Here is a 19047-nt window from a genome sequence, read left to right as displayed (position 1 = left end):
ACAGCACACAGATGTCATTCATAGACTTTTTGTGCTTCTGGTCTCCTGCCTCTACTGCAACAGTGTGTGTGGGATCACATCATGCTCAGAGAGATCATACTCTTGCTCACTGGTGGAAAAACTTGGAATGATCTTGGAATTTGGATAATGCAAACTTAGATCACTGGGGAACAAGTTTGAACATAAGTTTTGTTGAGTTAACTTTTTCTGCTGATTTAGACTAAAATAAGCATGCTGATTTCAAAATTGGGGTTAGTTTTCTTCTATCGCGTCAGGTTTTTACTTTGCAGCTTATTTTAATGTGATTACTCTAGGATGGATTGAGGGTAGCACTAGCCAGGGCCGGCATCATCATCGGGCAAGTGCCGGGGCACAGAGCAAGTGGGGAGCCCACTTGCTGTCGTGGACACCGGAACGCTATGAGGCCTGTGAGTTGGGGGGGCCTGGTGCCCTTGGTTTCGTTTTTGGATGTTTTATTGTGAGTCCGTAAAAGTGGTGTAATACTGTGACCACGTTGCTGACAGCAGTGATCTGGGAGTCAGAGATGCTTCCAGGGGTCTTCCCCATGCTGTTCCCATGTCATTTGAGCACTGTTCCCATCGATTTGGGCAATTTTTAGGCCCTCTGCAGACCACCGGGGGGGAGCCGCCTGAAAAATTCTCGAGTTTCCCATAGACTTACATTGGGCTCGTTGCTCGGGTCGAGCACCCAAGTATTCCAATTTGCTCGACCCGAGCAACGAGCATTTTAGTGCTCGCTCATCACTAATTTTAACATAATGGAATACAGTATTGAAGATTTTATTCATGCCCATGCCATTTAGAATTTCTTCTTTTGCAAAGAGGTCATACAATATAGTTCAGAACACTGCATCATCTATTCTCTGATAAATACAGTCCCTATGCAATATAAGCCTGCAGCTGTTGCATACTCCGATAGTCTCATTGTGAACCAAACGGTAACTGTGTTCTCCCCATTTGTTCTTATATTATGTATTTGATTTTCATGTTTTGGGAAATAATTCTATGTGCCACTCTTTCTTCATTACATATTAGAACAAGCTATTAATCTTGTTTCAGGAGACAGGGGCTTGAGAAAGTGGTGTATTTTTGCTAACTATTTCTTTTGCTTATGTCAAGTCTACCAAATTATTTATTTGAAAACAGAAAATGAAGTATTGGGGTTTGTTAAAAAAAGATATCTGACATAAAAAGAAAGATTAATATCAAACTTTGCTATTTCAACACAGATTCTACATCCTCTGGTAAAAGATCATCTGACATGATTAATATATTGATTTCTGTTTCCTTCCCCAGCCTAAGGGCTCACGCACAGGACCATATTATTGTTCAGTGCAACTTCTCAGTAACACAGATGTAATGTGTCTTTACTGTTCCTATACGTATCTTCATGCTGAGGAATACAGAGGTTTTTCTGCTGGATTCCCAATGCAGACTGTTCTGCATGATGCCAATGCAATGCAGTAAAAGTAGCTAGCAAACTGTTATCTCTCCCACAATTAGAAGACACTATTACTCCATTTCCCAGTGGTAAAGGCGCAGACAGTTTCTTCATACTCAATTACATAACAGTGCGAATAATAACATTGGTTAGCTTAACTACGGGAAATATTTTTACTGTCTAAATATGACAGACATATAACATTGCTCAACACTTGCAATAAATATGGTAATATAATAGTAAAAAGAAAGTAGACAGAGGCAGACTTACTATCTTCCTTTATGCAATCAATTGGGGACTGCACTCCGCGTGTGCGAGTAGAATACATGAGAAATGTCCGTCTCTCACTTAAACTTCTTTTTACAAGTATTTTTTTAAAATACTTTTGTTACAGAGAACCTGTCCACTGATTCATTTTGCCCCGAAGAACATGAAACAGAGAAGTATGAATCAGAGGTTGTGTCCTGATTTACAATCTATGTTTTACCCTGAAACATTGTTGCATTTTAGTGAAAAAACATAGTTGAAGGTCTGGCAGGGGATAAGGTCAAGACGATAAGTCAAGACTCAAGAGGCATTTCCCTTCTAACTTCTTCTCTCCATCTCTGCTGACAGGTTTCTCACTATATACACATAGGGAGAGTCCTGTCAGTCAAAGTGAGCTGGTGGGGAGCATCCTGTAGGGACATGTCTTTTAGAACCCTTCACCTTGTTTCCGGCTATGTTATACTTTTCATCTATTTTTTAACATAGACGTTTACAATAAATGCTGTTATTCGAGCAGCATGAACCAGCTAACGTGTTCGCTTTAAAAGGGGTGTCTACTTTCAATATGTGATCTCAAATGTGTGTAAATTACATAAAATAACAAACTCAGCAGGCTCTGCTTCTGATGTTGTGACTGCTTCACTGATATGGCTAGTAAGTGAACTCAGTGCTCGGGCAGAAGCTACAAGCCAGCCACTGAGCTCAGCGTCATGTGCCGTGAATTGGCTTCATGGATGAAGATCACCCATACTAGTCTATGACTTTGTGAAAATCATGGACAGCACACAGATGTCATTCATAGACTTTTTGTGCTTCTGGTCTCCTGCCTCTACTGCAACAGTGTGTGTGGGATCACATCATGCTCAGAGAGATCATACTCTTGCTCACTGGTGGAAAAACTTGGAATGATCTTGGAATTTGGATAATGCAAACTTAGATCACTGGGGAACAAGTTTGAACATAAGTTTTGTTGAGTTAACTTTTTCTGCTGATTTAGACTAAAATAAGCATGCTGATTTCAAAATTGGGGTTAGTTTTCTTCTATCGCGTCAGGTTTTTACTTTGCAGCTTATTTTAATGTGATTACTCTAGGATGGATTGAGGGTAGCACTAGCCAGGGCCGGCATCATCATCGGGCAAGTGCCGGGGCACAGAGCAAGTGGGGAGCCCACTTGCTGTCGTGGACACCGGAACGCTATGAGGCCTGTGAGTTGGGGGGGCCTGGTGCCAGCACGGGTGCTGGCTTCGGGCCCCTACCCCGTGCTTTAAACTGTTAGAAATGCTCACCTCTCCTCGTTCCCCGCTGGTCGCAGGTCCTGTCTCTTCCGCGTCTTGTGACGTCACAGGGCAGAGGGCGCAGATGTCACTACAGCACGCCCTCTGGGCTGAGCAGTGCAGAGAGCCTGAAGATGCTGAAGAGACAGGACCTGCGGCTAGCGGGGAATGAGGAGAGGTGAGTATTTGATTATTTTTTTTTATATATGGAGCTCATTCTCTAAGTAGCATTACATGGGGCCCATTCTCTATGGAGAATTATATGGGGCCCATTCTGTATGGAGCAATATATGGGGCCCATTCTCTATGGAGCATTATATGGGGCCCATTGTGTTTGAAGCATTATATGGGGCCTATTCTGTATGGAGCATTATATGGGGCCCATTCTGTATGGAGTAATATATGAGGCCCATTATTCCGTATGGAGCATTATATGGGGCCCATTATTCTGTATGGCGCATTATATGAGGCCCTTTTTTCTGTATGAGGCATTATATGGGACCCATTATTCTGTATGGAGCACTATATGGGGCTCATTATACTGTATGGCGCAATATATGGGGTCCATTATTCTGTATGTAGTCTTGTTTTGGGACCATTATTCTGAATGGAGCAATATATGGGGTGCATTATTCTGTATGGAGAATTATATAGGGCTCATTATTCTGTATGGAGCATTATATGGGGTCCATTATTCTGTATGGAGCAGTATATGGGGCCCATTATTCTGTATGGAGCAATATATAGGGCCCATTAAACTGAATGGAACAATATACGGGGTCCATAATACTGCATGGAGGACTATACTGTCTGGTCTAAAATGAAAACTTTCCAATCTCCCCAGGTCACAGATTGTGCGCTGCGAGGATTCGCTGGTTTCTGAGCTATTGTAGAATTTACAATAGATATCGGTCATGTAATGTAAGAAGTGAAATCTTTGGCATTGTACTATATATTTCTCTGCCATATCTGTGCATCATGAATCGTGGTATGTGTTAAAGGGGCCCACTGAGACTCTTTCGCCTGGGCCTACGAAAACCTGGAGCTGGCACTGGCACTAGTGCTCTACTATTGGCAAAAGTGCAAATCGCCCTCAAGTGGGGAGAGGTGGAGGACAACCTTGGTAACCGGCAATAGGTTATTTGTCCAGCCTATTCAGTTACATGTGAGACAGTGTGGTGAGAGGTTGTTTGCCGCTCTATATAGTGAAACATATTCCGAAAGTCTGTATGCAAGGTTTAGCAGAATTTATTTTTTTATTTACAGACATTTCTTTTCTTTAAGATCGTGTCTGTCTCTGCTATTTCTCATTGTAAGTACCTAAACAGCCCTGATTTTTTTGTTATATCTGTGGCAGTTTCACCATTCTTAGTCAAAGTACGAACATCAGCACATCTGTCAAGCAAGCATATTTTGCATATTTTAAAGTAAAACTTGGTGAGCAAGATAAGTTTTGGGCCCCTCTAAAGGAGTGGAAGCAGTATGTCGAGATTTTCTGGATGTGGACAAAGGGAACACATGATAAGATGCCATTTGTTATACATATGGTTGGCGAGAGTCAAAAGATCATTCCAGTGACTGTTACTTTTGTAAAGTGAAAACTTCAGGATTTAACAAGAAAAATAAATATAAAATAGAGTATCCTAGTCCACCATCAGCTATATGTCAAGTGCCTCATTCAGCTGAAATTCCAGTGCCAGTTTTCCTTGAGCTACCCTCTTTTCAAGAACAGCATTGTGATGAAGACAAAGTGACAGTGACGCGCCCCCTGGGCCATATTCTTTAGGGGAATACCCGGAGCCAGATCAGATGGGGGTTGTAGTCTCCGAGTGGCTGTGACCCGGTCCGTGCCCAGGGTGTCAAGCTCAGAGTATGTGGCAGTCCTACAGATGTTACAAAGTTCGTTATGTCGACTACGCCACCCGTTGGATTGCGGTCACTACGGCCGCCGCTGCAGCAGGGTCCGCTGAGGCTGATGGTGTTGGTGCAGCTTTAGATAGTATAACCCCCAACGGGAGGGGTATGGCCTCAGGGGGTCAGGTGCAGAGGATGGGGGTTGTGGTGGTGCAGCGTAGATGATAATTAAAGACAGAGTCGGGTTGTGCAGTTCAGGGTGTTTACTTACTGCAGATATTCCTGTCACTCCGGCCTTGAGTGACCACCCGAGCCGTGCTGCGTCCACCAGGTTCTGGATTCAGCCAACCCCCAAGCAAGTCCGGAGCGTGTCCCTGAGCCCTCCTTCTTGTCCTTTCTTCTGGCCGTCCCCACCAGGGATCCACCTAGGTCCAGCTCCCTCGGGCCTTCTGTTGGGAGACCCTTGGCCTTGGGTTCCCTGACCCTACACGTGGTTTGCCTTCAGGGTGGATGTGGTGGGTGGCCGTGGCAGATCCTGCCCACGGCCTCCGGTCTCTGGCTGAGGTATGCTTTAGCCCCCACCAGTTTGGGATCCGGTACCCTGTTGCCAACTCTTCACCCTAGGGTTGTACTTGGGTTCTCAGAGTTCCTTCTGTCTCCCCCTCTGGGTCTTTCTTGCTCTCCTCTCTCACTCTTGGGCTGGGGCTGCTCTGCTCTTCTGCTCTCTTCCACTCCTCTCTGCAAAGACTGATGTCTCACTGACTTCTCTCAGACTGACCCTGATCTTAGATGGTGCCCACCTTAAATACTCCCTCTATGTGTGAGCTCAGGTGACCAGCACCCAATGAGCTCCTATCTTTACCCAGGCTGCTCCCCCTATCTGCCCCTACACTACTGGGATGTACCACCCCCCTCCCACTCCAGCCAGGAACAGACTCGGTCGTACCTGCACATTTCTAAGTGGGAGTACCGTTGGTCTGCTCCTCGGAAATGGGATGTGTGTAGTGCATGCAGCTGACTGAGCTCAGTTCCACACTCCATCCTTACCCGGGAGTGGAATATCACACCTCTGGGTTGAGGTGCAATACCCCTGTAGCAGCCGAATCCTCAGGGTGCTACATTCCCCCCTGGTAAATCACAGCACGTCCTCGGGCTGCAAGATATAAAACACCAAACATACAATTTTTTTTCGCATAAACAACATAATAAAAACATATAAAACATATATATTAGCAGCATCATAAAACTTTTCATATAAAACATTCTCGTAGTCGTTTCTTGCTTCTAACTCCTCCTCCGGACACTGTGCAATGTGTGCCCGGGAAAAGTGCAACAGTTTCTCTAGAAAATTGGTCTTCCTATAAAACCGGTAGGGGGCGCTTTAGGAAACGCAACTATATACAAGGGGATATGGCCGCTCTCAGTCCTCGGCCAGGTATTTAGGAAGGGGATAACCGCTCTCAGTCCTCGGTCAGTGGGATTAAGGGAAATACGGGTAACAGTTCAATTTGCTGGTCCCAACGGGGACTATAATAGCAGCAGTAACAGTTCACTGTGCCCCGACGGGCAACTATATACAGCTTCTACTCCGCTGTACTCAACGACGACGTCCTCCTGCTCTTTCTTTGTGGTTACCTTTAACTTCAGACCCGTCCGGGTCCTCTTGCTCCTCCTCACACCGCAGCTCCTCCTCCGTCAGGCGATGCACATGGAGGGCGTAGGGTCCTTTGGCACACTTGTGCCGGGTGAAGGTGACCTCGTCCCCTATATACAGGTCACGTCCTCTGTGTCCCTCCGGTAGGTGGGACTCAACGTCTCTTCTTGTCACGAAGACGTCGCCTGGGGTGCGGTGATCTCGGATGAAGCCCCACCCGTGCTGCATATTAAACTTGATCACAGTCCCGGTGGAAGGGGGACCATGAGCTGCACGGGGACTCCTCCTGGCCCGGCTCTTCTGCTCCGCGCTCCTTATCTGCGCTTGTTGTTCCCGGACCCGCCTCTCTCTCCGCTCCCTCTCAAAGACCTCGAGCTGCTGCCGGCAGCACTCTGCACGCTCCGCTGCAGCTGCCCGGGTCTCCTGAGTGAACCCCATGAGATCTTCTCCGGTGGGGTCCCACTCAAACTGCGCTTCTGCTAGCGGGGGCGAGATCCTCTTTACGGGCTTTGGAGCCGGGATCAGGGGTTCATCTAGGGGTCTCTCTTTCCGGAGTCGGGGATGGTGAAACTCCGGTGGCCAAATAAAGGGCTGCCCATCCGGGCACGTATGTTGGGCGAACAGATCTTCTCCCAGATGCGGCACTCTTGGTTTTATGGGCGCGGTGGTGGTAGCGCCCGGGTTGCCCAGGCCTTGCGGCCAGGCCTGGGGCACCTGGAAAGTGAAGGGCACCGTAAGGACGGCGGCGCCCTGGGCTACTTGGCCCTGCGACCAGGCCGGTGGCTCCGCGGAGGTAGGGGGCGCTGTTGGTATTGCGGCGCCCGGGGGTACTAGGCCTTGCGACCAGGCTGGTGGTACTTCCTGCTTGGTCACGCTCGGGGTCGAGGCGTATGACGTCACAGGGGTCGCGGCTGCGGCTTCCGGTTGAGGCCTAGTCTGTGGCGGTGACGTTGCGGTTACGGGCACGGCAGGGGGTACTTCGGGCTCTGCGACGGGGAGCTGGGGCAGGTACGCGGTTTCCCGGTTTGGGGTAGAGACGTCCCCTTTACCTGCCTCCTTTCGTTCGGCTCCCTTCTCGGCGCCGTCTCCGGCCTTCAGTCCTCCTGCGCCATCCTCAGAGGCGGTCTGTCTCCTCGTCTCGGGTGGCGTGCTCCGCTGACGAGTTCTTGTCTGCTGGGCCATCTCTCGGCTCCACTCCGCCAACGTCTCTCGTTGCACCCGGGCCATCCTCCGTGCGAGGCCCTCCAGCGCGGTCTGTGCACACTCCCGATCTCGGGGGAGCTGTGCCAAGACCTCCACTAGGCCTAGTGGGGTCGTTGCTTCTAGCAGGCTCCTGACCAACGGGTCGGTGCTGCTCTGCTCTCCTTCCGTTGTCTCCAGCAGGCTCCTGGCCAGCGGGCCGGTGCTGCTCTGCTCTTCTTCCATCTCCGGGTAAGCTTCTTCTGGACTCAGCTCTAGGCTTCTTGTCTCCGGGTGCGCTCTCTCCAGACTGCTCCAGGCGACACCCATCTTTGCTCTCTTCTTCTCAGTCCTCCCACTTCGAGGGCGGTCCCGGGGCCACTTGGTGATTGTCAGCTCCAGGGGCAGTTCTTTCACGCTGACAGACACCTCTAGCATCACAGTCTCTGTTGGTGGGGGCGGTTTCCACTTTTGGCGCCATGTTCGGTCCTGGCCCACGATGGGAGGCGGCCTCTTGCCATCCTCTGGCACGCCCATAATGGCGTCCGCTCTGACAAGGCGGGAAACCTTTGGAAATGGCGGGAATCGTCTCCCAGTGGCGGGAAACTCTGCAGATGGCGGGAAAAAGCTGTTAATGGCGGACAACCGGCGGGAATCGATCTGTGATGGAGTCCGATGGCGGGGACCCTCCGGGACCGGCGGGAGACTTCTTTTTGAGGTAAACTTGTTCTTTTCTTCAGGCACGCAGTACCCGGTTGTTGTGGGCACGTAATCCTGCCGACTACGCCAAAGTTGACGCGCCCCCTGGGCCATATTCTTTAGGGGAATACCCGGAGCCGGATCAGATGGGGGTTGTAGTCTCCGAGTGGCTGTGACCCGGTCCGTGCCCAGGGTGTCAAGCTCAGAGTATGTGGCAGTCCTACAGATGTTACAAAGTTCGTTATGTCGACTACGCCACCCGTTGGATTGCGGTCACTACGGCCGCCGCTGCAGCAGGGTCCGCTGAGGCTGATGGTGTTGGTGCAGCTTTAGATAGTATAACCCCCAACGGGAGGGGTATGGCCTCAGGGGGTCAGGTGCAGAGGATGGGGGTTGTGGTGGTGCAGCGTAGATGATAATTAAAGACAGAGTCGGGTTGTGCAGTTCAGGGTGTTTACTTACTGCAGATATTCCTGTCACTCCGGCCTTGAGTGACCACCCGAGCCGTGCTGCGTCCACCAGGTCCTGGATTCAGCCAACCCCCAAGCAAGTCCGGAGCGTGTCCCTGAGCCCTCCTTCTTGTCCTTTCTTCTGGCCGTCCCCACCAGGGATCCACCTAGGTCCAGCTCCCTCGGGCCTTCTGTTGGGAGACCCTTGGCCTTGGGTTCCCTGACCCTACACGTGGTTTGCCTTCAGGGTGGATGTGGTGGGTGGCCGTGGCAGATCCTGCCCACGGCCTCCGGTCTCTGGCTGAGGTATGCTTTAGCCCCCACCAGTTTGGGATCCGGTACCCTGTTGCCAACTCTTCACCCTAGGGTTGTACTTGGGTTCTCAGAGTTCCTTCTGTCTCCCCCTCTGGGTCTTTCTTGCTCTCCTCTCTCACTCTTGGGCTGGGGCTGCTCTGCTCTTCTGCTCTCTTCCACTCCTCTCTGCAAAGACTGATGTCTCACTGACTTCTCTCAGACTGACCCTGATCTTAGATGGTGCCCACCTTAAATACTCCCTCTATGTGTGAGCTCAGGTGACCAGCACCCAATGAGCTCCTATCTTTACCCAGGCTGCTCCCCCTATCTGCCCCTACACTACTGGGATGTACCACCCCCCTCCCACTCCAGCCAGGAACAGACTCGGTCGTACCTGCACATTTCTAAGTGGGAGTACCGTTGGTCTGCTCCTCGGAAATGGGATGTGTGTAGTGCATGCAGCTGACTGAGCTCAGTTCCACACTCCATCCTTACCCGGGAGTGGAATATCACACCTCTGGGTTGAGGTGCAATACCCCTGTAGCAGCCGAATCCTCAGGGTGCTACAACAGCAATGATGAACATTTTGAAATTGAAGATGTCTTGGTTCGTAATGGATTTGACCAGCATGAGTTGAATGATTTGACACGGGATTTGGCATTTTAAAAAAAGGCTTCAGAACTGTTAACATCAAGACTGCATGAGAAAAACTTGCTTGAAAAAGGAGCAAAGGTACTTAATTTTCGATCCTGAGAAAGCACATTTCTGCAATATGTTAGTCAGTGACTTTGTGTATTGTCATAACATACATAGTTTAATTGAGGAATTGTGAATTCCAATCTATGACTCAAATGAATGGCAACTGTTCATCGACAGCTCAAAATAGAATTTAAAGTGTCTCCTCCTCCACAATGGCAATTTATTTGGTGCAGTAACAATTGTATTCAGTTTCTCCTTGTGAAGAATACGGAGACATAAAGAGAGTTATTGAGTTCTTGCAATATCACAAACACAAGAGGATCATCTGTGTTGACCTTAAAATGGTATGCTTACTTCTTGGTCAGCAAGGCAGATACAAAAAGTTTCCTTGTTTTCTATGCATGTTGGACATCGGAGTTGTGAGAAGCATTGAGAGGAGGGGAATTGGCCTCCAAGATCTGACCTCCAACCTGCATCTGACCTGGTGATCCAAATATTCTACATGAGCCTCTTGTTGAAAGAAAAAACATTATATTCCTACTAGGGATGATCGAGCACTAAAATGCTAAAGCACTCAGCCCTCGAATCGAGCAGGTCGGACGCTCGAACATGCTCGACTCGAGTAACGAGGTAATGGAAGTCAATGGGAAACTCAAGCATTTTTCTGGAAGATCCTACCCGGGGGCTGGGGGGCAGGAAAATTGCTGAAATGGATTGAAATAGCATTAAAATTGAATGGGAACATCATGGGGAAGATGCTTGGATGCATCTCTGAATCCCAGGTCGCTGCTGGGAACAGTGTTGTCAGAGTATTATACAACTCTTAGAGACTGACAACTAAACATGCAAAACCGAAGATAAAATGGATTTTACAGGGAAAAATGTTAGGAAATATTCTGCCTCACAAACCTTGCAGTAAGGCTTGTCTCACAATTATCCTTCGCTTTACGCTTACAGTGGGGTTTCCATGTAAATCTCTGAAATATGTGATTCAGACAGAATCCCCAGCAGAAGATTCCCTATAATGAGGCAGATGGAGGCACTGTGGATGCTATCTAGCCTATGATCCGGCCGTGTCCGTCTTTTAAGGCGTGCTTAAAATCGCAGTCCGCCACAGTCTTGTGCACTTCTGAAAAGAAGCACCAAGGCCAGGCAGAGCCCAGAGTATCTCTGAGGACCTCATTATAGTAAATGGGTCCCTTGAGGGTTTCATCTGAATCATGTCATTCAGAGATTTAGATGGAAACCCCAATGTAAGTACTCTGTGTAGAGCACAGGATAAATGTGATCCCAAATCTTATGTAAAATATTCCCAATAAAAGCTTAAACTGAATTCACAAAAAAAGCAAGCCAACACTCAGGTCCATCATCTGTTAGCAGAAATATAGGAGGCTTCCACGTTACTGCTAGCACAAAGGCTCTGGAAAAGTGCTATGGCTCCTCACCCCCCAAAAGAAATTCAGCAAATTTTGAGCCACCAAAACAAATGTCACCCTCCCTTCTGAGCACCACAGTGTGCCTAAACTACATTTTGCATCCATATGTTTGCCATTTTTGTAGGGATGAGAGCCCGCTTAATTTACAGGTGCATGCCTCCAAAAGCACAAGCTGGGCACTACAACGTACTGGACAATACAATGTACCAGCACTACAACAGCAGATTTGCAATTTTCAGTGTTGTTTGTTTTCTGGAAAACACCCATGGAGTTAAATCATCACTACACCTGTAGATAAATTCCCAAAGGGGTATAATTTCCAAAATGGGGTTACTTGATTCTGCTCTTCTAGCACAGCCACATATGGGGTATTTCTACGTTCAGAAGAAATTGTGGGACAAATTTTAGGCCCATTTTTATCTATTTCCCTGTATGAAAATGTAAAATCTGGGGCCAAAACAATTTTTTTGTGGTAAAAATGTAATTATTTTTTCTCCACTGTTCAATGGTATAAAATCCTGTGACACACTTGTGGTGTCAATATGATCACTGCACCCATATATGAATTCATTGAGAGGTGTAGATTGTAAAATGGGGTCACTTATGGGGGGGTTCTGCTGTTCTGGCACCTCAGGGGCTCTCCCAGTGGGTCATGGCAAGCGCAAACCATAACAGTAAAATCTGCACTATATTATGGTGCTCCTTTCCTTCTGAGCTTTGCACTATGCCTCAAAAGTAGTTCCCGATTACATATAGGTTATTGGTGCTCTTGGGAGAAATTGCACAACAAACTGAGAGGAACATTTTTTTCAATTAACCCTTAAAAAAATATTAAGTTAGGGCTAAATCAACATTTTAATGGTAAAAATGTAATTATTCTTTCTTTACGGCCCAATGATATAAAATTCTAGGAGGCACATGTGGGTTTAACATGCTCACTGCACCCTTAGATTAATTCATTGAGAGTTGTAGTTTGTAAAGTGAGTTCACTTATGGGGGTTTCTGCTATTCTGGCACCTCGGCGGCTCTGCCAATGTGACATGGCACCCTCAAACCATTCCAGTAAAATCTGAACTCCAATATGGCGCTTCTTCCCTTCCCTTCTGCGTTGTGCCTCAAAAGTAGTTTTTGACCAGATATGGGGTCTCGGTGTACTCAGGAGAAATTGCAAAACAAGTTTTGGGGTTCATTTTGTCCTGTTACCCTTGTGAAAATAAAAAATTGGGGCTAAAAGACCATTTTAGTGGGAAAAATGTGATTTTTTTTTCACTGCTCTACGTTATAAATTTCTGTGAAGCACCTGAGGGTTCAAGGTGCTCCCTACACATGTAGCTACATTCCTTGATTGGTCCAGTTTCCAAAATGAGGTCAGTTGTGGGGAGTTTCCAGTGTTTAGGCACATTAGGGACTCTCCAAATGTTACATGGCGTTCACTCTCAATTCCAGCCATTTTTGCGTTCAAAAAGTCAAACGGTGCACCTTCCCTTCCGAGCCCTGCCATGTGCCCAAACAGTAGTTTTCCCCCACATATGGGGTATTGGCATACTCAGGAGATATTGCGCAATACATTTTTGTGTCCATTTTCTCCTGCTACACTTGTGAAAAGAAAACATTTGGGGCTAGAGTAAAATTTTTGTGATAAAAAGTAAAATGTTAATTTATTCCTTATAAATTGCTTATTTACTGTGAAGCACCTGAAGGGTTAATAAACTTCTTGGATGTGGTATTGAGCAGCTCGAGAGGTGCAGTTTTTGAATGGTGTGACTTTTGAGTATTTTAAATAACATAGGCCCCCCAAAGTCACTTTAAATGTGATGTGGTCCCGAAAAAAATGGCTTTGTAAATGTTGTTGGAAAAATTAGAAATTGCTGATCAACTTTTAACCCTTCTAACTTTCTAACAAAAAAAATTATGTTTCACAAATTATGCAGATGTAAAGTAGACATATGTGAAATGTTATTTATAAATTATTGTATACAGCATGGCTAGCTAATTTAAGGATATAAAAATTGAAACCAATTTTGAAAAATTTCCAATATTTTCCCAAATAAACGTGTTATATTTAACAAATTTTACCAGTATCATGAAGTACAAAATGTCTCGAAAAAACAGTCTCAGAACCACTGAGATCCATTGAAGTGTTCTAGAGTTATTACCACAAAAATTGACACTGGTCAAAATTGTAAAATTTCGCCTGGTCATGAAGGTGAAGGGGTTAAATGACCACAGACCAGCAATGTGTTTGCCAGTTAGCAGTAGTTTATTAATCTGTTTGCAGAGGCTGATCCCTCTTCAGATGTGCATTGAATGACCTGTAAAAAATCGTTCAGTGTGTATAGGCTGTTGTTCTGGACAGTCTAGGACAAAATGACACAGGATGATACACTGCCAAGAACAATGATCTTTTGTGATCCTAGAAATGTTCCTTTTCAATAATCGTGCATTGTAAATTCACCTTTAGGCTGAGTTCACACGATGCGTTTTTCATGCGTTTCCGCGGCGTTTTTGCAGTTGCGTAAACGCCGCGGAAAAGCATGAAAAACGCATGGTAGAAGGGCAGCAATGTTCCCCAATTGAAATCCGCATGTGCTGTGCCCATGATGCGGATTTTTCCGCAGCGTAAACGCTGCGGTCAAAAATCCGCAGCATGTCAATTAATTTTGCGGAAACGCTGCTTTTTTGGCGCCATTGACTTGCATTAGACCGCATGGAATCCGCATCACTGTATATGTTGATGCGCTTTTCATGCGGTCTAATGTGCGGATGGTACCCGGGTGTGGATGAGAGGACTCTCATCCAGACCCAGGTACCATTAAAAAAAAAAGAATAAAATAAAAAATATATATATTCTCACCTTCTGACGGCCCACGCAGCGCTCCTGCCGGCTTCCCGCGCACTTCGCGGTTGAATGAAGGACCTTCGCTGACGTCAGAGTCATGTGACGGGTCACGTGACGCTGACGTCAGAAGGTCCTACAGTCTTCACTGCCGGCAGCCGGGACCGATGAAGCAGGACACCGGGGGCCATCAGAGGGTAAAGTATAGATTTATTTTTTATTTTTTGACATTTACACACTATATAAATCCATGCCGGTCGCATGGATTTATATAGTGTGAAGTTGACAAGCACTTTCCAAGTGATGCTAAAATCGCTTGGGAAGCGTTTGTCAACCCGCATGCGGAAATGAAAGTGAAGACCGCTTCATTTCCGCATGTCCCTGGCAGGAAACCGCATGTACAATCCGCATGCGTTTTTTCCTGCCAGAGAGATGCAGAAACGCTCAGGAAAAAATCCTGAGCATTTCTGCATCGTGTGCACATACCCTTAGAGGTTAAACCACATTGTCATACATTGTATCTGTGAGAATCTGTTCTCTTTGAAGAAGTACTGGCATAAAACCAATCATGCATTTAGTTTCTTCGCTACACTTTGCTACTATATATGATAAAGCACTGAAAAAATATATACAATATGTATCATAGGTGAAGAATTGTTTTCCAATAAAAAATCTTTCTTTGAATGCACGTGATCGTTTTCATTAATTTTATTCACTTTCCTACTTTTGCTTCTGCTTTTGTTTTGTTGGTTCTTTAACACAAAGTGAATCATACAATTTAGAATTGTGTAACAATTGGGTGAGAATAGACATAAAAACTGCTGAGCATGTAATGGATACAGTATTACAGCTGCATGCCTTAATTATTATTATTAGTATTACAGCTAGCATACCTTAAAGAGGTATTCTGATGGCAACAAGTTAAAATCTATCCATAAGGAAGATGGTAACTAGTAGATCAGTGCGGGTCTGACTGCTTGGAAACCCCCCCACACACACACTGATTTCCAGAAGTGGGATCCTCCTGAGGCCCTGTGCGAATTGGGAGGTAGCTACAAATATCAATGGGACTGATGGAGATAGCTAAGTACAGCGCTCACCTATCTCTGCCAGTCCTATTGACCTTAAATGGACCGGCAGTGCACATGTACAGTCTCTCACCATTCAGACAGGGGTTTCAGACTGCCATTTGGGTGGGGACCTAGAAGTCATTATTTTATCCCTTATCCTGTAGATAGGTGATTTCTTATTAACCCTAAACTAACTGCTTGGAAACTTAATTCTGTGGCTCAACATTGGGAATAAGGTTATGAATCACTGATTTTGTAAGAAGGAAGAATGTCTGCACTTTATACAGCAGTCAGTTCTTGCCTTTGGTCTCTGTTGCATACACTTGTCTAAAACCAACTTCTTGTCAAGCATATTTGCTTTCAGTCTCATGAGGCTACCATTTTCTAGTCACACTGTTTCCTCTCGTTAACCTTCTTCAGCTCTCACTGATAACCAATCATCTTTCTATTTGTGTTTCAATACAAATCATTATTGACAAAACCCAGGGGACAGATGACATTCATCCACAGATATTAAGGGAGTTGAGCTCAGTAATTGACAGACAGACCACTGTGTCTCATCTTCTTAGACTCTTATAAAAGGGGTGGTGCGAGAGAATTGGAGGATCGTTCACATAGTAGCAATATTTAAGAAAAGTAAGACAGTGGATTCAGGTAACCACTGTCCGGTAAGTCTGACATCAGTAGTGTGCAAAGTTCTTGAGGGCATCATAAGAGATGATCTGCAGAAATATATGGCAGAGAATAATATAATAAATGATAATCAGCATGGATTCATGAAAAATAGGTCGTGTCTAACTAACATGTTGGGTTTCTATGAGGAGGTAAGTGCAAATCTGGATGTTGATAATGCGGCTGATGTGATTTATCTGGACTTTGCAAAGGCATTTGATAATGAACCACATAACAGCCTTATACTGAAGCTTCAGAAGTACAGGACTTGGGGGAACTATATGTAGATGGGTAAGGAACAGACTAACAAAGTCGTCATAAACAGTACGTTCTCTAATGGGATATAGTCAGCAGTGGGGTCCGCAGGGATCTGTGCTAGGACCGATTCTTTTTAACCTCTTTATTAATGACCTTGTGGATGGGATTGAGAGTAAAGTGTCAGTCTTTGACAACAAACTACAGTATTTAGGATATTAAAATCTGATCTTGACATTACGATATTACAGAACAATCTGGATAAGATGACTGAATGGGCAAACACTTGGTAAATTAGATTTAATGTAGATAAATGTAGAGTAATGCACCTAGGACAGAGAAATCCTATTGCTGCATACACATTAAATGGGAGTGTTCTCGGGACTACAGAACAGTAGAAGGACTTGGGTATTCTGGTTACAAGTTAGCTGAGCAGCAGTACTCAATGTCAGACAGCTGCTGCTAAATCAAACAAGATTTTAGGGTGTATAAAAAGAGAGATAACATTCTGTAATCCAAATGAATAATTACCCCTCAATAAATCCGTTGAAAGGCCACATCTAGAATATGGGATCCAGTTCTAGGTTCCACAGTGGAGAAAAGATATTGGAAAGTTAGAGTCAGTTCAAAGGTGAGCAACTGGATTATTACAAGGGATAGAAGATGTCTCCTATGGTGAGAGGTTTAAAAAGTTAGGCTTGTTTAGTTTACAAAAAAGAAGTTTCAGAGGAGAACTCATTTACATATATAAATACACGTGTGGTCAATCCAAAGGACCAGTGAATAACTTATTCTTTACAAACACGTAACAAAGGACCAGGGGACATTCATTACATGTGAAGGAAAGGAGTTCCTGGCAGCTAACTAAGAAAGGGTTCTTTACAGTTAGAGCAGTCAGACTATGGAATGCCCTACTACAACAGATAGTAATGGCAGATAAATATTACTTTAAAAAAGACAAATGTCATTGCGGATTTTAATCTAGCGATAGAGAATGTACAACTGGTGGAGAAAGGTTGAACTAGATGGATCTATGTCATTTTTCAATCTATACAACTACTGTATATACCTACATATACTGTATCTGGTCACCTAGAAAAGAAACAAGGATGCTGTAAATTGCAGCAAATCAATTTAGTCTCTCAACACCCCTCTTTACATGTAAAATGGTCACTGAATGCATTGTTTCATCTTGTATGACACAATGTACTGGTAAAATTATTGTCATATGCTACTGAGCTCATTTTGCTATTATGACTGTCACACAAAAAAATGAGTGAACAATTATGCCACTATCATATTCCCCCAGCTGGAATGTAGTGAAATCCATAGGATTAACAAAAAATCCATCTGTGTACTGGTCCTAAATTGAGAAGTGGCTATAGGGATTGGAGAGGTTGCAGTTGGATTCATCAGTCTAAAAAGGAATGTGTCACTCATTAGGCTGGGTGCTGTTGTTTCCATACAATGAAGGTTTTATCACCAGGAGATAATCACTGCCCGGAGTGGTGCTCTTGTGAACCTGGTCCGACCACACCCCCTCCTGTGACAAGCAGCTCACTGTCATTAGACAATGTACACAGAAAACTGTGGTGTGGGTGGAGTCAACTTTCTGAGCAATGCTACAGTACATGCTACATCTAAAAACTCTGATTATGTCACAGCTGATGCACCCAGTAAACTAAGTGAAATATAGTTGGATTCAGAGTCTCTTTTCCTACATTATACTGCGTTCAGATGAAATAGCAAACACTTGGTGACAGATTCCCTTTAACTTATACCGGACAAAAAATAAAATCTAAAAATGAAAGGAACAGTAAACTGAGAAATTAATAATACAAGTAGACAGAAGATGTCTGCTTGCCTGACGAAGGAGCCTCTGTGCTCTGAAAGCTTGCATATATATTTTTTCTGGTTAGCCAATAAAGGTATCACTCCGAGAATACTTTTGTCATTTTTGGGCATAATTATATACATCGATTTTTATGGCTAACACAGTACCACAATATAATTTTGTATTGTACATCAAGTAGACAGAAGAAAATCTTCAGCAATCTGCAGAATATTTTGTATGTGCTTAAACAATTTTGTAGAAACGTGTCATTTTTTTCCTCTGAACCTATTAATTTTTACCTTGCAGCTGATTAACAGCAGGAGGTAGCTTCTCACAGCATAAAACATACAGTGCTGCTCACCATTATTGGCACCCCTTCATTTTTTTCAAAGACTGTACAATATCTTCAGAAATAAATGTAAATGTACTAAAGTTATATCCTAAGGATTTTTTAATTAGTGGTTCATGTTGCAATTTCAAAGAAAAAACAGAATAAACAGCATGTGCAGCAATAAAGGCACCCCTAAATAATACTTGGTTGCACACCCTTTGTCATTGCTGACAGCCTCCAAACGTTTCTTGTAGACATCTATAAGCTTCTTGCACTTCTCAGCTGGAATTTTCTCCCACTCTTCCTTTGCAGTTTGTTCAAGCTCTTCAATGTTTGCAGTGTTCTTTTTCCCAATGGCAGATTTCAGCTCATGTGGCACCCCAGGGGTCTGGTTACCACAGTAATAGAAATATTACGTCTGAGAGCAAGTGGGAGGTTTCTCTGGTCAGGAGCCCTAAGCATGCAACACCGCATGCACAGACCTGGGAGGGGAGGAATCTGCCCTTATAAACTGGGTCTGGGGTGGGATTAGGTGAGTCAGAGCCTGGAGAGGGAAAGCAAGAACTAGGAGCTCTGTAGGAGCAGGAGCGAGTGCCAGGGGCTGGAAGCCAGATAGCTCGCCCTGGCAGAAGAATCTAAGACCGGACACGGAGTCCGAGGCTGTGGGGACATCCAGGTCCAGCAGCTGAATCCAACCGGCAGGGGATTCCAGGTCCTCTGGCCATAGAAGCCCGGAGGCACGGTCACAAGCAAGGGACCTGCACCGTCATCGTGGAGTGGAG

This window comes from Phyllobates terribilis, unplaced genomic scaffold, assembly GCF_046119375.1.
Source record: "Phyllobates terribilis strain yellow unplaced genomic scaffold, ASM4611937v1 Scaffold_2__4_contigs__length_985480577, whole genome shotgun sequence".
Lineage (NCBI taxonomy): Eukaryota > Metazoa > Chordata > Amphibia > Anura > Dendrobatidae > Phyllobates > Phyllobates terribilis.
The sequence above is the reverse complement of the archived record's forward strand: the minus strand, read 5'-3'. Positions refer to the sequence as shown.